This window comes from Eulemur rufifrons, chromosome 16 (genome assembly GCF_041146395.1).
Source record: "Eulemur rufifrons isolate Redbay chromosome 16, OSU_ERuf_1, whole genome shotgun sequence".
Taxonomy (NCBI): domain Eukaryota; kingdom Metazoa; phylum Chordata; class Mammalia; order Primates; family Lemuridae; genus Eulemur; species Eulemur rufifrons.
The window spans coordinates 1,612,336-1,626,115 of NC_090998.1; the positions used below are offsets into that span (position 1 = coordinate 1,612,336).

The following is a 13,780-nucleotide window of genomic DNA, read 5'->3' on the forward strand; positions in this document are numbered from 1 at the left end:
TACCTATTTCGGTTCTCTACTTGGCACTTGGAAACATATGATTTTGCTACCACTGATCAAAAAGAATCCGGGTGACTGCCTAATAGACTATATATTTCTTGAGGGTAAGGAACATACAGCTTTTTTTATATCTACTGGCAGTTCTGGTATGTGGCAGGTGGGGTGTAAATGGTCTTTTTAAAACCTAAATTGGTTCATGTTCTTTTGGGCTTACTGCTGAATGAAGTGCTTTAACTTTGTTAAAAATAACCTTTTCAAAGTCTTTATGAAATATAAACTTGAAAAACCGAAATATGAAATTGCCATCACGGTGTGTGTTCTCTCTCATTGTTTATCTGTCAAATGAGATAGATAGGACTGATATCCTAGGACCTGTTTGTCAGGAATAATTAACCTATTTTATAAGTATATTTGGTATTTAGAAATTAGAAGTTGAGAAATTGCTTAAATAAGAGATTTGTTTCATGTTACCCCTGGTTTTGGATTTTCTGGATTGAAGGTTACATGTTAGAGGGGGATGTTTATTGGCTAATGATAACGTAGCTTGGCTTAATTAGACATCTTAAGTGTTTAGATAAAAGGAAAAGGGAAAGTAGATTCTGGGAACTGCCACATTATCTTCAGGCATGGGAGAAATACCTGTGGGAAAGGATACTTAAAGTTTTTAGGTGGAAGACTACAGCAAAATAGAATTTTCTTTATAACTGACTTAAATTGTTACACATTCTTATTGGACTTATTGTGTATTTTCCACAATTTCTATGCCCTAGAAAACAAAGCATGCAAAGCATATGGTCTTGAAGAGGCAAAATTAATTAGCTTATTGTTACACTTTGGCCATCTAGACTTTTTCTTTTGGATGTGTTTATCATGAGTATATCAGCTAAGTATTTTTCATTGGCAGCATATTTACTTTAATCCTATATGTCCTGAAATTTTAGTTTAGTAACCATGTTTGCATAGTTGTATTTATATACCCAGTTCCTTTTGGTGGGGGAATACATTAAGAAAACTTTTTAGCAGAATGGAACAGAAGATTTTACTTTTTATTTTCTTGAAATTTATTTTGTCATATTTCATTCCAGAAAGAATTTCTGGTAATTTAAAATAAAAGATCCAGAAGTATAATAAAATATATATATATAAAGGAGAAATCAGGAACAGGACAAAGCATATATTCTGTTCCCAAGTGGCAGCATAATTCGAAGCCTAAGAATAAAAATTGGGTTTGAATTTGCTTGGCAGCAAGGGTAAAAATGGAAACATGGTAAAATACATAGCACTAAACTAAAAGAAGGAACAAGACCAATTTTTCAGAGGTAAATCTTAACAGATTTTAAGGAATTATTTAAATTGGGCATTACATAAAAGCTGTTCTGTTGTTATCATTGTTGTTTTAACAGTAGAGGCCCTAAATAAAAAAGGGCTAAGCATTGATGTTTCAAGCCAATAGAAGAAATTTTGTATGGCGGTTGATTTGAATTTAGGTTGCTGATGTATGTTTTATTTGGCCAAGTACAGATTTCTTTCTTAAACATACGGGCGAGTACAGAGACCAATATAATTAACATTCATATATTCGCTATACAGCTATAGCAAATCTTACCATGTTCTTATATTTCCCATTTTTTTCAGAAAAAAAATTTCACATACAGTTGAAGTACCTTCTTAGATTACGTACCACTTTCTTCTCAGATGTAACCATTATTCTGAATTTGGTGATAGTTCTTCCTAATGAATGTTTTTATATAATTACTATCTAGGCATTCATAAATAAATCATAGTATTGTTTTGCATATTTTCAAATTTTATGTAAGTGATGTTCTGCCTATTCTGTAACTTGTCTTTTATGAGACTTTTTCTTATATTTATAGGAAACTGCTGATATTTTACCATTTTTGACCTACAAAAATGGCGATTTCACAGAGTTCAAACTAATAACTATAATTATCACTTTTATATACTGTAAAGTTATATTATTCTATTGTATGAATATAGCCAGTTTAAATTTCTTTATTCTCTTGTTGGGCATGTAGATTATTTCCAATTTTTCATGCATTAAAAACGATGCTACATTGAACATTCCTTTTTTTTTTTTTTTTTGTTGAGACAGAGTCTCACTTTGTTGCCCAGGCTAGAGTGAGTGCCGTGGCGTCAGCTTAGCTCACAGCAACCTCAAACTCCTGGGCTCAAGCGATCCTACTGCCTCAGCCTCCCGAGTAGCTGGGACTACAGGCATGCGCCACTATGCCCGGCTAATTTTTTCTATATAGATTTTTAGGTGTCCATATAATGTCTTTCTATTTTTAGTAGAGATGGGGTCTCGCTCAGGCTGGTCTCGAACTCCTGACCTCGAGCGATCCACCCGCCTCGGCCTCCCAGAGTGCTAGGATTACAGGCGTGAGCCACCGCGCCCGGCCTGAACATTCCTGATTAGGAATCCATGTACCTATATTTAAGGTCTTTGGCAAGTTTTTAAAACATGTTGTAACCCATTAATGTGTTGTGAAATCAACGTAGGGATTAAAATAGAAAAGTATCAGGTTGTATTGCAAACAGTAAGGATAAAATGTTTTGTGAAATTTTTATTTCTGTGCGTATGTTTGTGTATATATGTGGTTAAATTTGAAATGAAGTCCTCTAGGGTCAATTACCCAGAGGTGCAATTATTGGGCTGAAAATTTTGGAGGTTATGGGAGTTGTTAGCTGTATTGGATGTTGTCTAATTGTTCTCCAAATTTATATCATTTTGTATTTTTAGCACCAGAATGAGAATTTGCTGTCTCCAAATCATTATGATTCATGGCACTGTCATATTTTTTATATGTTTGCAAATCAGATGAAATAGTATCACATTTCTTAACTTTTTTGATTAATTATGAGATTGAGTATGTTTTCAAATGTTGGATGACTATTCAGGTTTCTGTTTTTTGAATTGTCTGTTCTTTTTTTTCCACAGCATATTGGGTTGTCCTTCGAAATTGATTTTAGGAGTTTATTACACGTTCTGATTATGTCTTTTAAATGAATTGCAAATATCTTCTCCCATCTGTATGGCTTATCTGTTCACTTTTTCTATGGTTTGTGTTGTCGAATAGAAATGATTATTAAATCTATCAGTGTTTTCCTTACTGGTTTGTGTCTTTTGTGTTTTATTTAAGAAATATATTTTATGCTCCAGTATCATTAAGATTTTCCCATACTTTTTTCTAGAAGTTTTTTTTTTTAATCTTTAGGTCTTGATTCTGCCTGAAAAAAAAAGTTCTTTTTTTATATGATGTCAGCAGAGATTTAATTTAATTTTTTTGTATGTACACCCAATTACCACAGCACTGTTAACAGAGTGTTTTAAAATTTTGAATTATAATTCTTTAAGCAGGGCATGGTTTCTTATTCAGCACAATTACAGCCTTTTTGTCTTTTACTAGGCTGCTTTCCCATGTTCAAGTTTGTGACCTCTGGGCCAGAGTAACATGATTGGTGGAGTACTTGATCCAGAAATAGAACCTAGAGGAGTACATAGATACAGAGCACATTTTATAGCACTCACTCAAATGTCATTTCTCTTAATCATTGTTAAAATAGAAATTGGATTGCAGGCAGTTTTAGGATATTATTTAATGAGGAAACAGCTGTTTTTTTTGCATTGCTTGTTAATATCCACAGACCTTGGAAACTAGGTAAGCAGGTGGTTGATTGATAATCTTGATCTAAAACTTGAGGATACTCACATGTATTTAGTCATCCAGTTACTGTTGTGTATGTATTCTAAAGTTTGAGGCTGTTAATTTTAGGGGAATTATGTAAATAAATTTGTGTCTTAATTTTCTGAGCTGTTTGATAGCACTGTAAATCCCTTAGTTTAAAAATGAAGACTATTTTTCTTTCCTCTTAAGAGGGTTTTTATTATACTTTCAGTTTGAGAAGAGTTGCTGCTGGTGTCTGCAGGTATATATTTTAGGTTTTTCTTTTTTCCTTATTGCTTTTCTTTTCTACTGATGGTCAGAAGAAGGCCTTGTGATTTCGTGGAATTGAGCAATATTGAGAAAGGTTGTAGATACAAATTTTATTTTTAGGTTTCTCAGACTTGTAATATTGAGAAAGGTAACTAACCACTTCTTTGGATTCTCTGTAGCATTATTAAAAAAACCTTTGTGTTTTGGAGGATACTATTCAAGATGAGATGAGGCCCTGAATGGTTATTATTTACTAATGGGAAAAAGGTGCTTTACCATGTTCAAAGTAGTGTTTTTTACCTGAAAGGTTGACTCTACAGGCCAAGTATTTTATCTGAACAGATTTTATTTCTGAAATAGTTGAACAGTCGGTTATGTGGCATTGTAGGACTGTACATAATTGTAATCACTGTTAAGAGCATTAAAGTTCTGTGGTTCTTTTAACCGAAGTTTAAGGTGAAAAAGGTGTGATTAGTAACTTTTTTCTCTTAGTAGTGACTATTACTCAAAATCCTAGGGGATGAATTCTTTGAAAGGATTATTTAACCAATTTTATTTTAGCGGAAACACTGCTCTATATTGTATAGCTAACATTTGATTATTTGAGTTTTGGATTAAATATTTATTGTCAATTTGCTGCTAATTAACACCTCTACCAAGAGAGGAAAGCACAGAATGGAAAGCAGTGCAAATTATAATTTTTTAAAAACTTATTTCTCCTAATTAAAAGTTTGAGAGAGAAGCAAGTTGAAACTGTAGGCTGATTATATAAAAATTTGAATTATCAGATCTCTTATTACCATATATAATACAGATGGTAAGTTTCTGGGCTACTATGACAAATTATGCTTATTATTGAAAACTTGTTTATACTGCATATATTTGAAAAGATTTATACCATGACAAAGAGACATACATTTTAATATTTTAGATTCCTTTTTTTAATTGTGGGAAAATAAACATAACATACAATTTAGTATTTTAACCATTATAAAGTGTACAATTCATTGGCATTAAGTACATTCATAGTGTGGTACAACCATCACTATTGTCTAGTTCCAGAACTTTTTCATCATCACAAACAGAAACTCTATATGTTTTAAACGATAACTCCCCGTTCTTCCTTTCTCCCGGCTCCTGATAACCTGTTACACTTTGTGACTCTATAAATTTGCCTGTTTTAGGCATCATATAAATGGAGTCATACAGTATTTGTCTTTTGTTGTCTGGCTTATTTCACTTAGCATGCATTTTATAGCATGTATTAGAATTTCATTTCTGTTTATACCTGAATAGTATTCCATTGTATATGAAGACCAAGTGTGGTCCTTTCTATGGTTGAACACTATTCCATTTTATGGTTATACCACGTTTGTCCATTCATCTGTTGATAGACTTTTGGGTTGCTTCCGCCTTTGGGCTATTGCGAATAGTGCTTCTGTGTAGGTTCTTTTTTTAAATGGCATCTACCTTTATATTCTATTATAAGGTTTTTCATGATGTGAGCATGTACATGTTAACCCAGATAATAAAATTTTAATATAATTTTAGTCATAACATGTTCACATTGATTGGAGATTTGATTTTATATTAAACTCTTATGAAACTGATATATAATTCTTGTCCCTAAAAAAGCAAATTCTTAATTTTGACAGTAGTGTTGGGACAAATCTTTAGCTTTTGAAATATGCAACAGACCCACATTCGTCTCCAGCATTGCCTTTTCACTGTAAGTGGTAGTACCTTGTCATCAGTCAGGTTGTTGTAATCTAATGGATGATTTTGTGTTAATTTTACATTCAATTATGTGGTATTCAGTAAGAGACCAATAAAAGAAGTGGAGGATACAGCTCATTTCTAAGATCTTAAACTTCTGAGGCATGTATTTCTACTATTGACATTGGCCTTTACTTCCTTAACTTTACTTCCTTAGTTAATAGCTGATGATTCCCAGCCCTAATCAATTAGACTGAACTTACCTGACAATTATATGGATTTCCCCTCCCCTTCTCCCGTAAAATATGTGGTATAATAATTGAAAGTTCCACCCAACTTCTTTTATTAAGGCTAATTAAAAAAAAAATCTTGGGTAATGGTCTTCAGTATTATATAGGTAAAAGAAGGTGCTTTTTTTCCTCTCTGGGGACTAGGCAGCTACTATAGACTTTGCTTAGAATCACATTTCATTTTTTTCTTTATAGGAAATTTTGATTTATTGTTATAAATATATTAATATAACATCAAAATATAAATTTTAAAAAGGAAAAATTATCCATTAATCCAGCGGCCCCCACCCGTTTTGGCATCAGGAATGGTTTCTTGGAAGACAAATTTTTCATGGGCAGGGTGGCGCGGGAAGCTCTGGCACTTATTCATGGCTCAGTTCCTGACAGGCCATGGACCAGTACTGGGCCTCGGCCTCGGAGTTGGGGACTGCAACATTAATCCATTACCTGAACCAAGTGGTTTTCACTTTTTGTATTCCTTTCTTCCATTTTAAAATTTTATTTCCTTTTTAAAAAATTAATAGACTTTATTTTTTTGAGCATTTTTAGGTTTATAGAAGAATTGAATGGACGATTTCCATATACCCTTCCCCCTTTATTAATATCTTGCATTTGTGTACCAGTTTCCCCATTATTAATATCTTGCATTTGTGTGGTAGATATGTTACAATTGATGAGCTGATATTGATACATTATTATTAATTAAACTCCATAGTTTGAATTAGGGTTCACTCTTTGTGTTGTACATTCTGTGGGTTTTAACATACATGGGACGGATAGCCACCATGATAGTATCATACAGAATAGTTTCACTGGCCTAAAAATCCCATGTTCCACCACCCTAAATTTTTGCCAACCACTGATCTTTTTACTGTCTCCCTAGTTTTGCCTTTTTCAAAATGTCATATGGTTGAAATTATGCAGTATGTGGTCTTTTCAGACTGACTTCTTTACCTTAGCAATATACATTTAAGATTTTTCCATGTCTTTTTATGGCTTGATAGCTCATTTCTTTTTATTGCTATAATATACATGCTATTATATGTACGTACCACAATTTGTTTTATCTGTTCACCTATTAAAGATTATCTTGGTTGCTTCCAAGTTTTGGCAATTATGAATAAAGCTGCTATAAACATTCATGTGCAAGTTTTCATGTAGACCTAAGTTTTCAAGTCATTTGGATAAATTGTACGCCTTTCTAACTTTTGTATTAATGCACATACATTTTTATGTAGTTGTAAAGCTTATTTTTATTTAGTTGTGATAACTTTGTTTTACGTTTTAATTTTAAGATACCATAAATCTTCATGCTTTTTAAAAAATGCTCCCTAGTATTCTAATGAGAAAATGGATGTACTGTATATTTTATCATTCCTCTGTTATTGATTAATTGCTTCCATTTTCCCCCTATAATAAATACTTTTGTGTATATAGCTTTTCTCTTGTATTGCTTTAGTATAAAATTCAAGGAGAAATTTCAAAGAGTAAAATTATTGGGATCAAGACTATTTTAGATAATTCTTGATATGCACTAAGGTTTTCCTGTTGGATTTACAGTGGAGGTTTGCTGTAGTTTATTTTCTAGTCCTTCCAGATAAAAGTAGCAATATTAAGGTACCTTTTTTTTTTTAAACTTCTTGTTTTCCTTAAAGTGGTAGGTAGTAAGCTGCTAGTGTTTGTTTTGTTCAAAAATCACTGCTATGTGGATCCTCTGTTCTTGATTACTTCAGAACTTTTGAAGTTCTTATGTAGAGGTAACATGGGCTTAACTTTCTCTTACTATGGTACAAACTATAATATTGTTAAATAAGATTATTTTTCAGAGATACTTCCTCATATAGGTGAAGAAACTGGGGCTTCCCTTGAGATAGCATACTTCTGGATATAACCACTGTTGGGGCTATATATGACTCTTGAGGCCTGAGTTAACATCTTTATTTTTTTTAGTTAAATACCAATACAATTATTGGTCAGGATTTTTTCTTTCTTTTGTTAAGTTATTAATTTTTAAAAGGTATCTTTCAAATGTAGAAATTTACAGAATTTAATTACATTTCTAATTAAACCATGTTACCTTATTTTAGATTCAGAAAATTTGGTCATAGTTCATGCACACAGTGGGCCTATTTTCATTTCCACTGGGGCATCATGGCTTAGTGAAAAAGCCTGAAGGACCTGATTTTAAACTCTGTTTTACCATGAATCAGCCATGAGTAACCTGCTCAACCTGTGTGAGCCTTGAATCCCTCAGATGCAGAAACGAGGTGTTGAATCTTTGAGGTTGTTGTGAGGAACAAATGAGATAATGGGCACCTGGCAACATGTATTAATGAGACATATATATGTAATTATTGCTATTTGAAATTGTAGGCTGGATATGTTAGATTGTCACAGTGCCCAAATACTTGCTCCTCAGCCACAGAGTTTAGGTATGTGTCTGTGTACTGTTCATAGTTTAAGTTGTGTTGTTTTGTTTTGTTTTGTTTTGTTATAGAGAGGATCCAATATACTTGTGGGGGATTTTTTTGGAAAGTATTATTAGTTTGTTATGTGGAAAATACATATTTATTATCAGGCTTTAGATTTTCTGCTGAATTGTGTTTCAAATTCAGTCATTTCCCTCTAGAGTTGGTGCCTAGTTATCTTCATGTTGTTATTTGTAATAATTTCCAAGTTTACCAAATAGAAAGATGAGCCCTTAAATGTTGGAAAGGAGTATACCAGTGAGTTGTTTGCTAATCTTCCTGTAGTATAAGAAACAGTTTGTTATACAAACTGACTGTTCATAGCATATATACTCTTGCTTCTTACATATTCATATTTCCAATTTTAGGTTTGTCAATTATCATAGTTACCATATGTTCACTTTTCTTGATAATTCCATCTTGTCTACATTTTAAGGCAGGGATGGAAATATTAATAACTAGTAGAACGTTACCACTAAATTTTAGCGTGTTATTCCCTTATACTTGCACTGATAAGTTTTGTTAGCTTCTATGTTTTATTTATAAATTTAACTACTTATATTGAGCCACAAAAGCTCTGACTCTGGGCTATAGTGAGCTATAGTGTCACCCTAGGCTACAGAGCAAGACCTGTCTCTTAAAAAAAAAAAAAAGGCTCTAACTCTGTTATTTCTTGTTTTAGAGGAAACCAAACATTCTTTTTTTCTTTCCTCAGGGAGTTTGTATTTCCTTCCTCCTCTTATTTTTTTCTTTAAAGAGAGTCTGGCATAATTCCAGAGTCTAGAAGAATAAAATATACTGAATAGGCAATTAAATGAACTCTCCACCCGGCAGAAACCATCCTATCTTGAATTGCTAGTGTTTTATGCTGGTCCCCCTTTCTCCTTCTTTCACCTTTTTGGTGTGGATAAACTCTGCCACTCACAACTATTTGGCAGCTTCATACATGTTTATTAATGGAGTGGCCATACTCAAGAGACATTTTCTTTTGTGTTTGATGAAGAAGCCATTTTGAATATTTTTCTCTAATGTAATCTGGTACTGAATTTTTAGATTGATTCATATTTCCTTTGGAGAGCAAAGGAATATTTTTCTCAAAAATGAGAATTAATAATTGCATTAGTAACAACAAAAAGTTCATCTCTGTTAAAGATATTTGGGGGCAGGTCAGTTGTTTTTAAAGAATGACATTTCTTGTGTGAGTCATTCTATTCAGCAAAATTTCCTTTGTAATAATTTTATACTGCCATATAATTTTGGGGGGATCTTTTATTTTAAATAAAAAAAACTCTAAAAGTTTTTATTTTAGAGGGGCAGTAGAACAGTTGAAGGAAGAATTTTAAGTCAACAATAAGACACGAATTCCTTCAGAAGAGTTGAAAATTTTCTGCCAGGAGCAGTCTACTCTAGGCTCTTAGCCCAGGAATTCCCTTTATACTCTTGAATATTGAGGACCCTCACACCACTGCTTTTCTCTGAGCACATGCACGTGTGTGAGAGAGAGAAAGAGAAAGAGGCACACACATGCTCTTATCGTATGGAAATTAAAACAAGAAATTAATTCATTTAAAAATAATAAATCCATTACATAGTAACACAAATAACATTTCAATAAAATAACTATTTTCCAAAATTAAAAAAAAATAGTGAGAAATTTTGCAAATTTCTTTAATGTCTGGGTTAATTGACGATAACTGAATTGTTGTATCTGTGTCTGCATTCAATCTGTTGTGATAGCACACATCATGTAGCCTCTGGATTACTTTATTGTTCACTTATGAAAGAATGAGAGTGATAAAGGTAATGTCTTGGTAGTATTAATTTTGACCTGGTAGCCCTCCTGGAAGAGTCTTAGGGAGCCCCGAGATCTTCAGACCACAGTTTGGTTTGTTTTGTTTTGTTTTTTGAGACAGAGTCTTGCTCTGTCACCCAGGTTAGAGTGCTGTGGGTGTCAGCCTAGCTCACAGCAACCTCAAACTCCTGGGCTCAAGCAGTCCTCTTGTCTCAGCCTCCCAAGTAGCTGGGACTACAGGCACGTGCCACCGTGCCTGGCTAATTTTTCTGTTGTAGTAGAGATGGGGTTTCGCTCTTGTTCAGACTGGTCTTGAACTCCTGACATCAAGCTGTCCTCCCGCCTCGGCCTCCCAGTGTAATAGGATTACAGGCTCAGCCACCACGCCCGGCCCAGACAGTTTGAAAACCAGTGTCTTATCCAGGGACTAAACACCTGTCCTACCCTTTACTCTTTAAAGCATAGAATTGTCCATTGCCTTATAATGATCTTTTCTCCAATTGTTAACAGTCTTGGAGCTGTGTTCTCTTAGTCCTAGGTTAATTTGAACTTTCTGAACTATGCTACTAGAGAAGACCATAGTCATTAATTTTGTTGTTTCAACATTTTAATAAATATTATGTTAGTTCTGGACCAAGTGAAGTTACAGAGTGATTTGAACAGGCAAAATAATATAAAGAAGTATTAACTATAACAGGAGGTTGGGGTTGAGGAATTGCCTAGTAAGAAGCAAAGAGAATGCTAAAGAGTATAGGAGTAGCAGCTATAAGGGGCAGCTGCTACCCCTAAAGTTGAGCTAGAATACCCAAGGAAGAGACCTTTCCATTCCCACCCCTGCTTGAGATTTAGATCTTGTTGGAGAGGACATGGCTAGGGCTCACTGAATGGCAGAGAAGTTGCTCTGGTGCTGAGCTGGCAGAACTTGTTGGAAATATACCCTATAGGATTTTCTGAAAATTCACCTTTTAGGGTGTTAATGAAAGCTGCAGAACCCTGCCAAGTTAGCACACCAAGAAACAAAACATTTTTATCCTGTGCATTTCTGCAGTGCCCTGTGCTGACAAGACTTAACATTGTGGCATCTGGCAAAGGAAAAATATTTGAAGGGCCCAGATTATTTTCACAATGCAGGCAAAAAAGATGAATTTGGAGTGGAGAGACAGTAAGTTGATAAGCAGCCTAGTCTACCCAATAAGTTGATAAGCGGCCTAGTCTACCGCTTTGATACCTCAACTTCCACTACACTCTGCTACACACATCAAATGACGATTAGGAAGTCCAGATGTGTCAGCTCTTTCAAGGTTGGGAACCTTAGTAGTCAGTGCATTTTGGAGGTATAGTATGAAAGGTATACTCTAATTTCATTTTGTGTTTGAGAATATTGTTTATATGGAGCTTGATAGATTGGAGATATCCTTTCCAGAGTAAAAGCTTGAAACAGATTTTGCAAAGTGGTTCTGTATTGGTTTGCTTTAGAGATCTAGGATTTTTCAAACTTCTTTACACTTGGCAGTAAAAATTCACAAATAAGAGCAATTTTTCATGTCTTTGATCACTTCAAGTTTCCAGAAGCACTTAATTGTAAGTTGATGTTGAGAGGTGAGATTAAGCAGACTTTTTTTTTATTAGGTGGTTATGGAGAGGATTAAAAAAAATTTTTAGTTATTTCAATTTCAAAATTTATGTATTAGTTTTTCTTATTTGCTACAGTAACAAGTTACCACAAACTTAGTGATTTAAAACAACAGAGGTTTATTATCTTATGGTTCTGCAGGTCAGAGATCTGCTATAGGATTTCATTGGACTAAAATCAAGGTGTCAGCCTGGCCAAGGTCCTTCCTGGGGGCCCCGGGGGAGAATCTGTTCCCTTGCTTTTTCTAGCTTTTATTATTATCATTATTTTTTTTTTTTTTTTATTTTTTTTGTGGAGACAGAGTCTCACTTTGTTGCCCAGGCTAGAGTGAGTGCCACGGCGTCAGCTTAGCTCACAGCAACCTCAGACTCCTCTGCTTAAGCGATCCTACTGCCTCAGCCTCCCGAGTAGCTGGGACTACAGGCATGTGCCACTATGCCCGGCTAATTTTTTCTATATAGATTTTTAGTTGTCCGTATAATTTCTTTCTATTTTTAATAGAGACGGGGTCTCGCTCTTGCTCAGGCTGGTCTCGAACTCCTGACCTCGAGCGATCCACCCGCCTCGGCCTCCCAGAGTGCTAGGATTACAGGCGTGAGCCACCGCGCCCGGCCTTTTTCTAGCTTTTAGTGACATCTTCATCCAGCAACAGTGCACCTCTTTGTGTCTGTCTCCTATAGTAATGCTTTTCTTTCTGACTCTAAACTCTTCTGCTTCCGTCTTTACTTTTAAGGTTACATTAGGCCCACTGGATAATCCAGGACAATCTTCCTATCCCCTGAATTAGCGACTTTAGTTAGTTTTCCTTTGCCATGTAACATATTTGTAACATAGTCATAGGTTCCAGCGATTAACACCTGGACATCTTTGGGGGACCATTATTTTGCCTACTGCATTTTACTTACCTTACAGTTCTTTTAAAGAGAAGGGAACTTGTAGGTATTATGTTTCAGATCTGACTTTAACAACAGCAATAAAAAATGGAACTCAGCTTTCCTGTTTCTTACCTCTAGGTTGAAATTTTGTTCTCTGGAAGTACCCTTATGTTTAAATTTTTAAAATGAAGATACTTTGTCCGTTTTTCCTTATATGCTAACAAGAAGTTTCTTACGGGGGAATGATTCTTCTGAATGCCTTTTGTGTTAACTTTTGTTTGAAAAGAGCAAAAAATATATGTATATTTTTAAAAGAGTTAAAGAAAAGTTATCATATTTATGGTTATTGTTATATATTAATAATATGAAGATAGGCACCCGGAAACAGAATTAGAGAACTGTAGCCTCAGGGGGTGTTAGAAATTTTGTTATGGGGTTACTTGTTCCTTTTTAGAAAATCTTTATTAAACCAGAATTTAATGGTCTTGTGTTTCTCTATATCTGCTTACTAGCCACCCTCAGGTTAGTGGTAGGACATGTCATTTGATCTATCAGCTTAAAAAATTTTTCTTTTGTTAATGTCCTCATGGTGTGAGAAGAAATATAGTTTATAGAAGAATGTTAATTTTCTTAGGCTTAAGACAGAACTCTTCAGAACAGAATAAACTTGTGTGACAATTTTTTGTTCTACTATTTGCATAGTTTTGTAGACAGACATAGATGCATCTACTTCCAGTCTAGACATTGGGCTGCCATGTTAATTGTTGCTATGTAGGGAAGCCTTGAGATTTCCTTCTCTGTAAAATGGAGGTGGTAAAGTAAAACTGTTGCCTTAGGTCAGGCTTGGCAAACTGTACCTAGCCACCAGGTATCCTGCCTGTTGTATGGCTTATGAACCAAGATTGGTTTTTACATTTAAAAATAGTTTAAACAAAACGTTTTGCAATATGTGAATGAAAATTATATGAAATGGAAATTTCAGTGTTCATAAATAAAGTTTTATTGGAACATAGCCACACTCACATTTATTCACGTGTTGTTTATGGCCAC

At 34.3% G+C, this 13,780-nt stretch overlaps 1 protein-coding gene across 1 annotated transcript in view; it reads left to right on the plus strand.

The window, feature by feature from the left end:
• Window positions 1–13,780, plus strand: part of ADIPOR2 (adiponectin receptor 2) — a 76,648-nt gene that overhangs the window by 6,701 nt on the left and 56,167 nt on the right. The window lies entirely within an intron of this gene.